This window comes from Salvelinus namaycush, chromosome 38 (genome assembly GCF_016432855.1).
Source record: "Salvelinus namaycush isolate Seneca chromosome 38, SaNama_1.0, whole genome shotgun sequence".
NCBI lineage: Eukaryota > Metazoa > Chordata > Actinopteri > Salmoniformes > Salmonidae > Salvelinus > Salvelinus namaycush.
In genome coordinates, this window is record NC_052344.1 from 4252032 (window position 1) to 4268826 (window position 16795).

General features: G+C 45.4%; 1 pseudogene; it reads right to left on the bottom strand.

Moving 5' to 3' along the window:
- Positions 1-7270: 7270 nt before the first annotated feature.
- Positions 7271-16552, bottom strand: LOC120032035 (annotated as a pseudogene).
- Between the last annotated feature and the right edge of the window lie 243 nt (positions 16553-16795).

Consider the following 16795-nt stretch of genomic DNA (forward strand, 5'->3'; position numbering starts at 1 on the left):
CCCGTTTAAAAAAACATATAACGCCGGTTTAATATTACAATAATATTCATACCATTCCCCGCCTTCAAATCTAATATATTATTTTCACTAACTCACCTTCAGAAAGCTCCATTAGGACGGAATCACGGATGATCCTTTAGCTGTTCTGGGCTGATAACTCTTCTGGGCTGGGATAGTATCTGTTGTCACTCGCTCCGCGGTCTTGGCTCAAAGGAGAGATATTCTGTAATGATCTTACAGAGCAGGGGTGACGTTTTTTCGGGCGGTAGGACCTCTGAATGTTTAGAGTCCCCAAAACCACAGGTGGTTGTCTGTATTTCCTCTTGATTTCCTACAACATCATGGGTAGCAGCTTGGGGGGTGTCCAATATAAGTTTATAGACCTGGGTGGAGGCCGTTTGTATATGGGCTGATTATAAATAACATATGGTTTAAACCGTAGGAGTTTGTCTGGACAAGACATATTCTGCCGGGGTTGTTTGAATTTTTAGCCCCCCACGTCCTTGGGGGTGAGATAAATACGTATTTGAAAGGCATGTGTGGTAAATGAATCGAAAGTGCCCATTTGAAGAGACGCACATCTTTTTGGTTTCAAACACCCCATGCAGACACACACCCCTCCCCTTTTGTTTTTGATACACACACCTACACTAGCATGCACACGCCCGCACACACACGTCTTTCCGGAAAGCCTTTTTTCTCAGGGACAGATTGGGAGAGAGAGGGCGCGTGATATTCCTTTCTTTAAACGGTGAGATACCTCTTTACAACCATTTATTTAATACATAATATTTAGTACAGACCTTTTTAAAACATCTTATAATTAATCCAAAACAATTTTACTGCGCAATATTGAAACATGCACGGATGTTTTATTTATAAACAGTGGTTGTACAACAGTTATACATCATTACCAGACAGGACTAAACTTTTAATAACCTTTAATCTTTATAACATAACGTTGTAGGAAAGACTGTATTCGTATAAAATAAGACATTGCACTTCTCCGCGACAGACCGGGGCTAGAGAGAAAAGACAGCTTCCCCGTTCGTTAAGGGTTGAGATATAGCATTAACCCCCTTTAATTCTAAATCTTTAGTACATACAGTTTAAAACATGTTATAATTAATTAAACATTTTTACTATTCATTTATTACAGATAAAGGGCCTGGTTAGCCCTGACCCCCATCTGTCTCCAATTCACCCGCGTCATGACAGGCTCTCTTGCTCGCAGGATATCCCACACACGATCCGTCAAGGCTCCGTAAGTTTTCACTCCAGGGATAGATCAAACGTCTGGCACGTAGATCCTGGGTATGTCTTAAGGATAGACGCGGCCAGCGCCGTAATTGTTCACGATTTTGGAAAAGACTGTCCAGCTTATTCATCAGGGTTATGAATATAGGGTAATCAATCCATTTAAAGCTAAACACTGGCATAAAAAAGTTTATATCCTTGCAGGCTTTGGAAAACACATATGAACTGACAGACCAAATTGTCACTTTGGAGTCGGTGCTATACGCCATTGAAGTGATTCTTAGGGCCTTCAAATCACTGCGCCCGCACACAAGTTCTTCCATTGCGTATCCTGACAGGGTTGTACCACTCAGGGCCTGTTCAATTTGACAGAGCGCCAGCCTTATCTTAAGCCATTCTCTCATAAGCAGCGCAGGAGAAAAACTCCCGGGTTTTGCATGAAAAAGGAGTTTGGGGCCGCTGTCTGTGAATATCTTAACAGTAGAATCCTCAGGTTGGAATATGTAAGACATTTCCATCACTCGTAGCCAAAACTCCTTTAAAACATTCAGGGGCCTCACCCAAAACGTCCTTGATGCTTTAATCATTGGGTTCGTGACAAGAAACGCATAGCACCCTGAGAATTGGCCTAGGAGACATAATTTTCTGTATAATGTTCTGGGCTTTATTGATAATGCGTCTGCCGCAAATACAACCCCCCCGGACATTCCTACTTCATAGACAACAACCCTAAGGGCAATAAGGGTGGGTCTCTATGAAATCCTCTATGAAATGTTCAAACACCCCCCCCCCCCCCCCACCCCAGTTCAACCAGGTCCCTACACATCAATCATCATGACAACTTCAAAGGAATAGATGCAATATAGATATAAAATAACACACCCTCTAACACGTGACAACAGGAACAGGATGTCCTGGCCGGATGCCCATATTTGGGCATGTACACGTCATCCGGACATAGGGTCATAAATCAGACGTTTGACCCGTGCCGTCTACTTTATTCTCTCTTATACACTATATTTCAAGGTCCCCCAGGCCCAGCTGCATCCATCCTTTCAAACATGAATGCTGAATGTATGTCATATGGTAGTCATTACATGTATCACGTTTCAAGGTAAGACCCAGATGCAGACAACGTCGAATTAACAACAGCTTATTAATCCAACAGGGGCAGGAAAAAGACAGGTCAAGGGCAGGCAGGGGTCAGTAATCCAGATAGGTGGGGCAAAGGTACAGGATGGCAGACAGGCTCAGGGTCATCAGAGGTCAGTAGTCTAGATAGGTGGGGCAAAGGTACAGGATGGTAGGCAGGCTCAGGGTCAGGGCAGGCAGAGAGTTCAAAACCGGGAAAACTGGAAAACAGGAACATTCAAGAGACAGGAACAGAAGGAAAATGCTGGTAGGCTTGACGAAACAAAACGAACTGGCACCAGACAAACAGAGAACACAGGTATAAATACACAGAGGATAATGGGGAAGATGGGTGATACCTGGAGGCGGTTGAGACAATCACAAAGACAGGTGAAACAGATCAGGGTGTGACAACGTGCGCATTCAGTCAATGTATTGAATGTGCAGGTTATCATTTTAGTGGTGGATGGCGCTTCTCCAGCCCATGTAAATGTAATTAGAATATGGGTGATCTAGTGTCACCCATTAAAATAGCTTGACCTGAACTGGCTGCTTAGCAACAGGAGCTGGTCATGCGACGCAGCAAGGATCGTGTTCATTAGGCACCAAACGGAAGAAAACAGACTGAAACAGGGAGCAGGGAGGGACTACCAACAGGAACCACATGTTATAATTTTTAACCGGTTTGCTACAGTGTGCCCTAATGACTAAACCCTGGTCTAGAACGAAGGGTGATGTATGAGAATTCAACCTGCTTCACATCCACCTATTCACAGTCCAGTTCATACTCAATAAGCATCTAAGACCATACTCATCAAATGCTCTTCATTCTCCAATGAAACATTACAAGGAATGTGGGAAAGCTCCCTCAAAACATTTTAGTGATGGACATTTTACCGTCTTTATGTAATGTTGGGAGATAATAGTTGGGAGTAAATCGTTTTCATTGCCCATTAAGTCATATATTCATATGAAGGTGATTTTTACATGGACCATCCAGACCCACAGAGGGCGTTGTTCTGCCTTGGCACTACATCTTTCATTATGACAATAATAATGGCAGCACAGTGTGCGAGGTTCTTCCTGGAGAGTCATCCATCTAGAGAGGTGCAGGTTATAAGAATGCCCTTTTAACCCTGAATGAATGGAAGTGGACCTCGTTAACACAATGTTTTCACACCCAAGACTGTTTCCCTGTTTTATAGTCCATTCACACGTCCCATGAAACACATTCTTCGTCCAAATGGAACAGCTGGAGCAATAACAGATCTCTTGCCCCCATGCATCATCAGTGTGTTTGTGCTTCAACACAAAATACAGTCTCGGTCTCAGCCGCTTTTTTCATTCCCTGGCTCTCTTGTTCTCTCCCCCTCCCTATTTTCCTCTCAACAGTCTCAGTCTCTTTATCTCTCTCTCTCTCTCTCTCTCTCTCTCTCTCTCTCAGCAGTCACAGCAAGGACCCAAATGAGATGAGCCCTGGAATGTCCCCACACTGCATGCCACAAAGGATAACATATACATGGGAAATGTGGGTATGTCTGTTACGTACTTGTGTCTCTTACTTTGCTGTTTGTTGCATGTTTGCGTTTTTCACACATCCAAATACACACACACACACACACACACACACACACACACACACACACACACACACACACACACACACACACGCACACACACACACGCACACACACGCACACACAGTCATCTACTTTAGGCTATTCCATTCCGTTGCCCAATAGCGAGGGAGTCCTGCAGTAGGGACCGTGCAGGCTTTTATATCCTCCACCCAGCCAGGCAGGCGATGATGCTGCTGAGGACGTGTGGGCGTGTGTGTGTGTGCATGTGTGTGTGTGTACGTGCATGTTTGTTTGTCTATTCTAGCTCTCTCTCACACAAACAGATAGAGAAGGAGAGTGAGAGAGAAAGCGAGAGAGAGAGAGAGAGAGAGAGAGAGAATGAGTCCTCCCCTCTTTCTTCCCAACCCAGCAGCAGGGTCCAGCCTGATTTTTAGATTTTCACAGCTGGGGGCAACTGATTCGCCGCCCTCCCCTCCTCCCTCCATCCTTCCATTCAGGCCTGTCCCACATCAAAAGCCAGCAGTGAGGCTACAATCAAACAAGCTCCTGCAGTGAGGGCCTCTTGGGGAGAACTGACATTAGTGCCCAGGAATGAGCTAATGTGCTCCAATAATGAGGCACGGGTAAATCTGGGAAATAAACCAGTTTTCTGCATCAGTAAGGTCTGGGTCTGCCTGGTATCTTTACCCATACCGTTCACACTGGATATATGTCAAAATGTAAACCGAACTAGTTGCGAACGGTATTCCACATTCCAGAGAAGGAAGGTAATATTTGATTATTTTGTCTCAACTATGTTACAATTCTGCAGATTCCCCTGGGCATTACAAATCTCAGTAGAATACAGTTATGCACTCTGTCATGCATGTAACATCATGCAATATTTTGTCTCAGCAGAAATGGCATACTGTAGTAGTCAAATCTCTAGTGTATGGTGTAGAGGTCGACCAATTATTATTTTTCAACACCGATACCGATTCCGATTATTGGAGGACAATAAAAGCCGATGCCGATTATTTGGTCGATAAAAAATATATATATGTATCACACACACACACATTTTTGTAATAATGGCAATTGCAACAATACTGGATGAACAATGAACACTTTTATTTTAACTTAATATAATACATAAATAAAATCAATTTAGTCTCAAATAACATGAGCAGAGCTTGTCTGCATGGTCCCCTGTCAGTCTGCTCCTCCGCGAAACACAGACCTTATTTGAAGTAGATCAAGACATTCTCTATGGAAGACATGAACGGTAAAATAACGAAGGAAGCCCTTTCAAATTCAGCCACAAGTTATTACAGGAATTATAAAGCGTCGACAAGTTCTCTCTAAACCATATACCTTTGACTAATCCGGAAACTATCACCTCGAAAACAAAACATTTATTCCGTTCTGTATTTTATCTAACGGGTGGCATCCATGAGTCTAAATATTCCTGTTACATTGCACAACCTTCAATGTTATGTCATAATTACGTAAAATTCTGGCAAATTAGTTCGCAAAGAGCCAGGCGGCCCAAACTGTTGCATATACCCTGACTCTGCGTGCAATGAACGCAAGAGAAATGACACAATTTCACCTGGTTAATATTGCCTGCTAACCTGTATTTCTTTTAGCTAAATATGCAGGTTTAAAAATAATATACTTGTGTATTGATTTTAAGAAAGACATTGATGTTTATGGTTAAGTACACATTGGAGCAATGACAGTCATTGATTGTTTTTTATAAGATAAGTTTAATGCTAGCTAGCAACTTACCTTAGCTTACTGCATTCGCGTAACAGGCAGGCTCCTCATGGAGTGCAATGTAATCAGGTGTTAGAGCATTGGACTAGTTAACTGTAAGGTTGCAAGATTGGATCCCCCGAGCTGACAAGGTTAAAAATCTGTCGTTCTGCCATATGAAGGTGGCAGAACGTTCCTAGGCCGTCATTGAAAATAAGAATGTGTTCTTAACTGACTTGCCTAGTTAAATATGAAATAAAGGCGTAAAAAATAATAATAAATAAATAAATAAAAAGAATCTGCAAATCGGCGCCCAAAAATACCGATTTCTGATTGTTATGAAAACTTGAAATCGGACCTAATTAATCGCCCATTCCGATTAATCGGTCGACCTCTAGTATGGTGTGTAGGCTACCTACCTACACACATGCATGCAAGCATACATACATGCATACATACAGGCACAACATCTCTTGAGACAACACCCACATGAGTTTGACACACATAACATCAACCCATGTAGCTAAGTAACACTGTAGGGTACAGTATTCTGCACTACCATGGTGCGTTTTCCATTTGTTATTCCCCCTCCCCCATGGCATGGTTGCCATCCATGCCCTACTTTACGGTGCAGTAAACAGGTATGTCTCCAGCCAGCTACATTCTGAGTGCATGTGTGTTATGACAGGGAGGTGGAGGAGGCCCCGTCTTGTCTCCATAACCCACTTTCCACAACGCACCCAGAAGGAGGGCACTTACGTCATGTCAGCCACTTCATTAGGGGGAGAGTGGATTTGATGGCAGGGACGTAGGGAGGGGTGTCTGGCACGCTGGCTTTGTGTGTTTGAGGAACTCCTGTAGCAAATGTGTGTTTTTCCATTCTTCCATCTCATCTGAACCCGACTGTGGAAGCTGAGCTCATTACAGTCCTTAAATCCCACAAGGCTGACAGGCCAGTTAGCTTCCAGATTTACACTTTTTTTTCCTACCCCTTTTACAATTTTGTGCTATCCAATCGCTGCAACTCCCATACAGACTCGGGAGAGACAAAGGTCGAGAGCCATGCGTCCTCCGAAACATGACCCCGCCAAGCCGCACTGCTTCTTGACACACTGCTTGCTTAGCCCGGAAGCCAACCGCACCAATGTGTCGGAGGATACACCGTACAACTCGAGACCATAGTCAGCGTGAAGGTGTCCGGCCCGCCACCAGGCGTCGCTAGAGCGTGATAGGACAAGGACATCCCGGCCGCCCAAACCCTTCCCTAATCCGGACGATACTGGACCAATTGTGCGTCACCTCATGGATCTCCCAGTCGCGGCCGGCTGCAACACAGCCTGGGATCAAACCAGGGTCTGTAGTGCCTTTAGACCGCTGCGCCAGGCACCAGATTTACACTTTTAATCTAATCAGCCGTTTCAACATAATTTTTTTCACAGTAAGTGTATTTGGCCAGCTATCCAGCAATATTCAGCATCCAACACCATCCTTGGTTAAAAGGATCCCATATGCCGAGAGCCTAACTAAGGGGTAGGTATGGTCATTGCAAAGGGGTGTTCTAAAAGTACACTAAACATGAGGGGAGTAACGTTAGAACATGAATTCTCTCCCAATCGGTAGATATTACAGCTTTCTGGAACACATGAATGGAAGTTGCATCCAGCAGGCTGCATCATTCTGCCCGAAGTCACCTGGGAAATAGGGCAATACAGAGAAAAATGTATTTTTATTTTTATGTAGCTAAAACAGTAACACATTCCCTTTAAAAATGTATTTTTACATCTATCAAAATGTTTGATGAATAATGTGAGGGAGACCGCATTGTACCAATCATCTCCATACAATGCTCACGGCCGTTCGTGTTGTCTTTCCCAGCACCTTGTTGTGGTCACTGGGTTGCCACTGGCCCCAGTTCTGGTAACTAAACCTGGACCCATCGCTCCAAAGCCAAAGACGTTCTAAAGAGCATACAAGCAGATGTGTAACCAGCAGACACTAAACACTACAGTTCTTTAACCTTTCAGTGATACCCATCCCGGATCCGGGAGCATCCTCATCAGTAAAAGCTGACTAGCATAGCCTAGCATAGCGCCACAAGTAAATAATAGCATATAAATATCATGAAATCACAAGTCCAATACAGCAAATGAAAGATAAACATCTTGTGAATCCAGCCATCATTTCCGATTTTTAAAATGTTTTACAGCGAAAACACAATATGTATTTCTATTAGCTAACCACAATAGCCAAAGACTCAACCGCATATTTTCACCATGTTTCTACCGCATAGGTAGCTATTACAAAACCGACCAAATAGAGATATAATTAGTCACTAACCAAGAAACGACTTCATCAGATGACAGTCTTATAACATGTTATACAATAAATGTATGTTTTGTTCGAAAATGTGCATATTTGAGGTATAAATCATAGTTTTACATTGCAGCTACCATCAAAAATATCACCAAAGCAGCCAGAATAATTACAGAGAGCAACGTGAAATACCTAAATACTCATCATAAAACATTTATGAAAAATACATGGTGTACAGCAAATGAAAGATAAACATCTTGTGAATCCAGCCAATATTTCCAATTTTTTAAGTGTTTTACAGCGAAAACACAATATAGCATTATATTAGCTTACCACAATAGCCAAACACACAACCGCATTCATTCATCGCAAAGATAGCATTCGCAAAAACCAGCAAAAGATATCAAATTAATCCCTAACCTTGAACAACTTCATCAGATGACAGTCTTATAACATCAGGTTATACAATACACTTATGTTTTGTTCGAAAATGTGCATATTTAGAGCTGCAAACCGTGGTTATACATTGTGAAAATGTAGCAACATTTCCCCAGAATGTCAGGAGCTATTTTGGACACTCACCTAATCTGACCAAAGAACTCATCATAAACTTTACTAAAAAATACATGTTGTACAGTAAATGAAAGATACACTGGTTCTTAATGCAACCGCCATGTTGGATTTTTAAAAATAACTTTACCATAACAAACAGCTTGCGTTATTGCGAGACAGCGCCCGCCAAAACGGCGGAGAATAGAAATAACATTTTCCACAGAAATACGAAATAACATCATAAATTGTTCTTACTTTTGCTGAGCTTCCATCAGAATCTTGTACAAGGAGTCCTTGGTCCAGAATAAATCGTTGTTTGGTTTTAGAATGTCCTTTTCTCCTGTCGAATTAGCATCCTTAGCTAGCCATGTGGCGCGAACATGCCCATCTTCTCTTGACGCAAAGAACGGAAAATTCCAAAAGTCCCAATAAACGTTGAATAAACTGATAAAACTCGGTTGAAAAAAACTACTTTATGATGTTATTATCACATGTATCAAATAAAATCAGAGCCGGAGATATACGCCGTGTATACCGAACGCTTATCAGAAGACAATGTCGACGTCCTTCGCGCGCCAGAGAAGACAAAGACATTTCCAGACCTGTCACTCCAAAAGCTCTTTTTCGGCCTCAGATCAAGCTAGACACCCCATTCCACCTTCCACTGCCTGTTGACATCTAGTGGAAGGCGTATGAAGTCCATGCATATCGATAAATATAAGGCAATTGAATAGAACAGAGCATAGTTTTCAGATTTTTCACTTCCTGTATGGAAGTTTGCTGCAAAATGAGTTCTGTTTTACTCACAGATATAATTCAAACAGTTTTAGAAACTTGAGTGTTTTCTATCCAATAGTAATAATATGCATATTGTACAATCTAGAATAGAGTACGAGGCAGTTTAATTTGGGCACGATTTTTTCCAAAGTGAAAACAGCGCCCCCCTATTGACAAGAAGTTTTAAAGGAAAGTGCAATCTCTTTGCCATTGTTCTGGTTAACAGCTGAGGGATGTGTCACAATACAGAGGCGGATGCAAGATGCAAGCAACGATGGTTTAATGAATACAGTTTACAGCAGCAACAGGACAGACAGAATATACTCAGACGGAATCCAACCCAGGGCCTAGGGCGCATCCTCTGATGATAGCGTGCTGAGAAATCCAAGGGAGTGTGTCCGGCTGGGTAGGAAGGAGCACAGCAGATAATCCACACAAGGGCGGCGAGAGAATGAGCACTGACACCCGACACAACCTCAGGGAAGAAACAACGATCTGACAACAAGAAACACAGGTTACAGAACATATAAAGGGGAAGATAATTAATTCCAGCTGGCGCAGACAATCAGGCCGAGATTGGGAACCACGCCCACACAAACACGGGAGAGAGAGAGAGAGAGAGAGAGAGAGAGAGAGAAGAGAGAGAGGCAGTGGATTCATGAACCGTGACAATACCCCCCCCCTAGGAACGCCTCTTGGCGTTCCCAGGCAAATTTACCTGTCGATTGAAATCATCGATAAGGGAGTGATCCAGAATGTCCCTAGCGGGTACCCAACTTCTCTCCTCCGGACCGTAACCCTCCCAGTCTACCAGGTACTGGAATCCGCGTCCCCTCCTTCTCGAGTTCAAAATCCGATTGACCGAAAAGGTGGTCTCCCCATCAACAAGTCGTGGCGGCGGGGGAACCGGGACCGGCGGGTTAATGCGTGCCTGAAACACCGGTTTTATCTTGGACACATGGAAGGTAGGATGAATTCTCCTATACGCCGGAGGAAGCTTGAGCCGGACCGCCACCGGACTAATAATCCTGGTGACCTTGAACGGCCCGATAAATTTGGGGGCAAGTTTGTTAGAAACGGATCGGAGTGGAATGTTCCTCGTAGAAAGCCACACTCTTTGTCCAACGACGTATACCGGAGGCTTCGACCGGTGGCGATCGGCCTTAGCCTTGGTGCGCGCCCCCACCCGGAGGAGAGTCTCACGGGCTCTGCTCCATGCGTGACGGCACCTCTGGATGAAAGCGTGAGCGGAGGGAACAGTGACCTCGGACTCTGTACTGGGAAAGATAGGTGGCTGGTAACCTAAACTACACTCAAACGGAGAGAGACCCGTGGCTGCCACTGGCAACGAATTGTGAGCGTACTCAACCATAGAGAGTTGTTGACTCCAGGAAGAGGGGTTCTTAGAAACCAAACATCGCAACACTCTCTCCAAATCTTGGTTGGCCCTCTCCGTTTGACCGTTGCTCTGGGGATGAAACCCTGAAGAAAGACTGACACTCGCTCCCAGTAACCTACAAAACTCCTGCCAAAACTTGGACACAAATTGGGGCCCCCGGTCAGAAACTACGTCCATCGGCAGGCCATGTAAGCGAAAGACATGATCCACGACCGTTACCGCTGTTTCCTTGGCAGATGGTAATTTAGGCAAGGGAATAAAATGAGCCGCCTTCGAGAACCGGTCCACCACGGTCAAAACAACCGTCCTGCCCTGGGAGGGCGGGAGACCGGTAACAAAATCTAGCGCGATGTGGGACCAGGGTCTCGAAGGGACCGACAGCGGTTGGAGTAACCCATCTGGGGGTCGATTAGAACTCTTCCCAGTGGCACAAACCGAGCAAGCCAAGACAAAACTGTGAATGTCACGAGCCATCAGCGGCCACCAAAAGCGTTGCTTCACTAAAAAGCTAGTACGGCTAACTCCTGGATGACACGCTACGTTGGAGCAATGCCCCCACCGAATAACATCGGACCGACATCCCTCCGGCACAAACAACCGATTAGGCGGACAACCGGGCGGAGGCGTTACCCCTTCTAAGGCCGTTCTGACCCTCGATTCAACCTCCCATATAAGTGTGGAGACCACTAGGGTCCTGGGTAGGATGCACTCGGGAGTGGATGGGCGTTCGGAATGGTCAAAAATGCGAGAAAGGGAATCGGGTTTGACGTTCTTGGAACCCGGGCGATACGAGAGAGAGAAGTCAAAACGTCCGAAAAAGAGTGCCCACCGCGCCTGCCTGGAGTTGAGTCTCTTGGCTGTTCTGATATATTCCAAATTCTTGTGATCGGTCCAAACTATAAAAGGTACCCCCGAACCCTCTAACCAATGGCGCCACTCCTCCAGTGCTAACTTTACTGCCAACAACTCTCTGTTGCCAATGTCGTAGTTGCGTTCCGCAGGTGATAACCGATGGGAAAGGAACGCGCAAGGGTGCATCTTGTTGTCAGAAGCGGCACGTTGGGAAAGTACCGCACCTACCCCCACCTCTGAAGCGTCCACCTCCACCACGAACTGACGCGAGGGATCGGGAGCTATGAGGATGGGGGCCGAAACAAAGCGGCTCTTGAGTTTGACGAATGCAGCCTCGGCTGTATCGGTCCACCTGAACGTCACTCTGGGGGAGGTTAAGGCGGTAAGGGAAGCGACTATCTGGCTAAAGTTGCGCACAAAACGCCGGTAGAAATTGGCGAATCCCAGAAACCTCTGTAGGGCCTTACGGGAATCTGGGCTTGGCCACTCCACCACAGCCTTAATCTTGTCAGGATCCATGCGAATACCTTCAGTCGAGACGATGTAACCTAGGAATGGAACGGATTGTGCATGAAAAATGCATTTCTCCACCTTGACAAAAAGTCCATTCTCCAACAACCTCTGGAGCACTCGTCTGACGTGCTGACCATGTTCCTGGAGAGAAGAAGAAAAAATCAGTATGTCATCCAGGTAAACATATATGAACTGATCAATCATATCTCTCAGCACGTCATTGACGAGTGCCTGGAAAACCGCTGGGGAGTTGGATAGCCCGAAAGGCATGACCAAATATTCGAAATGCCCTCTGGGGGTGTTAAACGCTGTTTTCCATTCGTCCCCCCTCCTTATGCGAACCAAATGATAAGCATTACGTAAATCCAACTTAGTGAACACAGATGCTCCCTGTAACCTTTCAAAGGCTGAGGACATCAACGGTAAGGGATAGGTATTCTTCACTGTGATGTTATTCAACCCACGGTAATCAATGCAAGGACGCAGAGATCCGTCCTTCTTCCCCACAAAGAAGAACCCCGCCCCCGCTGGAGAAGAGGAAGGACGAATGAATCCAGATGCCAGAGAATCAGAGATGTATCTCTCCATAGCCTCCCTCTCAGGAACAGAGAGAGAATATAACTTACCCTTAGGCGGAGACTCACCTGGCAATAATTCTATTGCACAGTCATAGGGACGATGCGGAGGAAGAGAAGCAGCACGGGACTTACTGAACACCTCCTTCAGGTCGAGGTATTCAACGGGCACGTTAGACAAATCCACTGCCTCCTCTAGAAACACAGAATCAGACACAGATGAACAAGCCGACACTAAACAGGACTCAAGACACTTGTTACTCCACATGGATATAGAGTTCTGACCCCAGTCAACTCTGGGGTTGTGTTGGGTGAGCCAAGGGTGGCCGAGAACTAATGGTGCCAGAGGTGAGTCCATGAGTAGAAATGATAATGTCTCAGTGTGATTGCCGGAAGTGATGAGTGTGATAGGTTCAGTGGTGTGAGAAATGTTGGGGAGTTCTTGACCATTGAGAGCGTTGACGGATATCTTGTGCGTGAGTGAGGTGATAGGAATCTGGAGTTTGTGAGCGAGCTTGAAGTCCATGAAATTACCCTCTGCTCCTGAGTCCAGTAAGGCTTGGGTGTCGTGCGTGTGGGTGGCCCATCTTAGTCTTACCGGGAGGAGGGTGGATGATGAGGTCTTCTCTATGGTGACACCACCCGATAGTAGCCTCATACTTACTACCGGGCCTGATCTTTTACCGGGCAGGAGTGGATAAAGTGGCCCGCTCTACCACAGTAGAGACAGAGTCCTTGGGATCTCCGCCTCTCCCTCTCTTCCCGGGAGAGGCGAGCTCTCCCCAGCTGCATGGGTTTGTGAGCGGAGGCTGAACTGGCCGTGTTCCCGCCGCTGGCATGCCAGCCCTCCGTGTCGTTATACGGTCTGTTAGGGCATGCTCGGCGGCCAATACGACTCAGACGAGCGTCGACCCTCAAGGCTAGTTCCACTAGTCCATTTAAACTCCTGGGAAGGTCCAGAACATAAATCTCCTTCTGGATCCGGTCCTCCAGCCCATGCAGGAACATGTCCCACTGCGCCTCCTCGTTCCACTGACACTCTGCGGCCAGAGTGCGGAATTGGATGGAGTATTCCGATACTGAACGGTCTCCTTGGCGAAGGTCAGCGAGTAGTCTGGCCGCCTCCCTACCCGCCACGGCCCGATCGAAGACTCTTCTCATCTCCTCGGAGAGTGTCTGGAAAGAGGTGCAGCATGGGTCCTGGTTCGCCCACACCGCCGTTCCCCAAAGAGCCGCTTTGCCGGATAGCAGTGTGAGTACAAATGCTACCTTAGACTGTTCCTGGTTGAAGGTCCGTGGCTGCAACGAGAAATGCATGGAACATCTCGTAAGAAAAGCTCTACAATAGTCCGGATCACCTGAATAACCCTCTGGTGTCGGTAGCCGTGGCTCTAGCTGAGAATCCAGCTCTGGCGGGGCGTGTGGAACTGCCGGTGTAGGTGGCGCAGCGAGACCCCTCAGATGTTGTAATTGTTGGGTCAGCTGGGATACCTGCGTCGCCATGGCTTGTACTGCCCGCCCTGTGCTGGAGATGTTCTCCTCTTGTTGATCCATTCTCGTGATACTGCGGGAAATGAATTCGGTCAGACTCGTTGAACTCGCTGCATCCATGGTCTGGTCAGATCGTTCTGTCACAATACAGAGGCGGATGCAAGATGCAAGCAACGATGGTTTAATGAATACAGTTTACAGCAGCAACAGGACAGACAGAATATACTCAGACGGAATCCAACCCAGGGCCTAGGGCGCATCCTCTGATGATAGCGTGCTGAGAAATCCAAGGGAGTGTGTCCGGCTGGGTAGGAAGGAGCACAGCAGATAATCCACACAAGGGCGGCGAGAGAATGAGCACTGACACCCGACACAACCTCAGGGAAGAAACAACGATCTGACAACAAGAAACACAGGTTACAGAACATATAAAGGGGAAGATAATTAATTCCAGCTGGCGCAGACAATCAGGCCGAGATTGGGAACCACGCCCACACAAACACGGGAGAGAGAGAGAGAGAGAGAGAGAGAGAGAGAGAAGAGAGAGAGGCAGTGGATTCATGAACCGTGACAGGATGGGACTGGAGAAATGTAACCAATCTCAAATTCATGCAGACCTAACCATAAGTTATAACCTCAAAGAATCAACGCATCTTACTGTATAGGTTTCAGGAGTGTTAAACAGAGCATTTCTGACCTTGATGGCATCGTTTGCTCCAATCCAGGTGCGCTGGTCTCCGTTGGCACTACTTTGGATGACTGACTGAAGGAAGTTATACTGGGAGAGGTTGTGCACTGACGCAAGGTTACCTCCAAATAGCAAACAGTAATGCTAGATAGAGAGAAAGATATATGGAGAGAGAAAGAGAGAGATGGGGGGTTGTGAACGAGAGAAGGAGAGAGACAGATAGATTTGAAAGTGAATCCCACAAAGAAGGTAGAATATAGGGTCTCTTTTGCAGATGATGCATTAATACAATCAAACACATACAACATACATTACACATTATATTAAGAACAGACACATTTATCAACATAGATGTCTCCAATCATTACTCTGAACTGACAAAGTGGGACCTGAACATCTAATTTCAGAGAGCTCCGTAAGTTGTTCCACATGAAGGGCACAAAAAAACTAAAATCAGCTTCACCCAACTCTGTGGAGACCTTAGTGTCCTCCAGTGTTATCCAAGCCTGAGACCGGCTTTGGTCATTTGTAAGTCTAAATTTAATTAATGATAATCGATAGGAAGTTTCTGCATTAGTTTCTGAATATAAAGATAAAGAGAAGGAATAGCACGTCAAGTTGTAGTTTAGCAACCCTGTTAAACACACTAATCGTATGATGTTTAGAATGAGTAAATCTGTCCCTAAATATGGAAACGTATTTATAGCAATTTACAGGTACCTCTGCCTCTGGCCAGTTCACCAAGAAGGGGACGTAGTGATAGCAGCGTGTCCCATATCTGTGCCAACCAGGTGGGCATGATGAACTCCTGGTTTGTAGTCCCTGCTTCTCCTTTGCTCTCATCTCCTCAGACTCTGTAGGGGGAGAGATATCATGCAATATCATGATGAAATGATTAGTTCCGACAACACAATCTGAGTGGTCAAAAGTGCATTCCAGCCGTGATGTTATTGAACACAGCACCACGGCTATCTGTGCGTTATCAGTCCATTAACATTAGCAAACCAACGCAATATTATCGTTCTCTGCAGGTTTCAGAAATCTTGTTGATATGGGATTGAGGAAGGCATTTTACCGATTGGCAGGTTGCGTATCAGATTCTCCATAATTTGATTCTCTGTGTCATTCAGATCCCCTACAACAAAGAGAGACAAAGACAGAGGAAAGATGAATACTCATGTGCTCTTTAAAGTGTAGAATGATATCATCAAACTGCATCTGATGAGTGTGAACAGGTAATCAAACCATTGTTAAGAATACCTCTACTACCTACACTTCCATAAACACCTCTGTTATCTACACTGTAACTAAAAGGAGTACACTAAAAATCTGGTGGAAACTATGAGGTATATCTCTCTTACTTGCATCACCCAGAGCAAAGGCAGCGCTGAGAAGCAGAAATATGGTCAACATAGCCATGGTGATACTCTCCTCAGAAAGAGAGAAACCGAGAGAGAAAGAGAGAGAGAGAAAGAGAGAGAAGAAGACAGAGAGACTTATGACAAATTCAACATCAGACAGTGAGTACTTTAGAACGTAGGTGGAGGTGAGTGTAGTGGACTTGAAAATAAAGGAGAGCCGCACACTTTAGGAGCTCAGATGCAAAAATGTAATGTCCAACTTTTCGACAGGCAAGCTGTCTTCATCAGAGTATAGTGGACTTACCTGTTGTATAAGGAATCTCTGGTAGGTTCTGTTATTTGGAGAAAGGGGAGCACTTGACCACAAAGGAAGCAATTATAATTTTTTATCAATAGTTAACTAATATAATATATATTTCCTTCTCATGGCGCGTTTCTTATCATCATCAAAAGAGAAGTGCAAATATTGCTAAATGGGCAGGTTGGTGGTGGTGGGGGGAGGGGGGGGGGCATGTTGCTCATACACAGTGCATTCGGAAAGCATTCAGACCCCTTAACTTTTTACACAG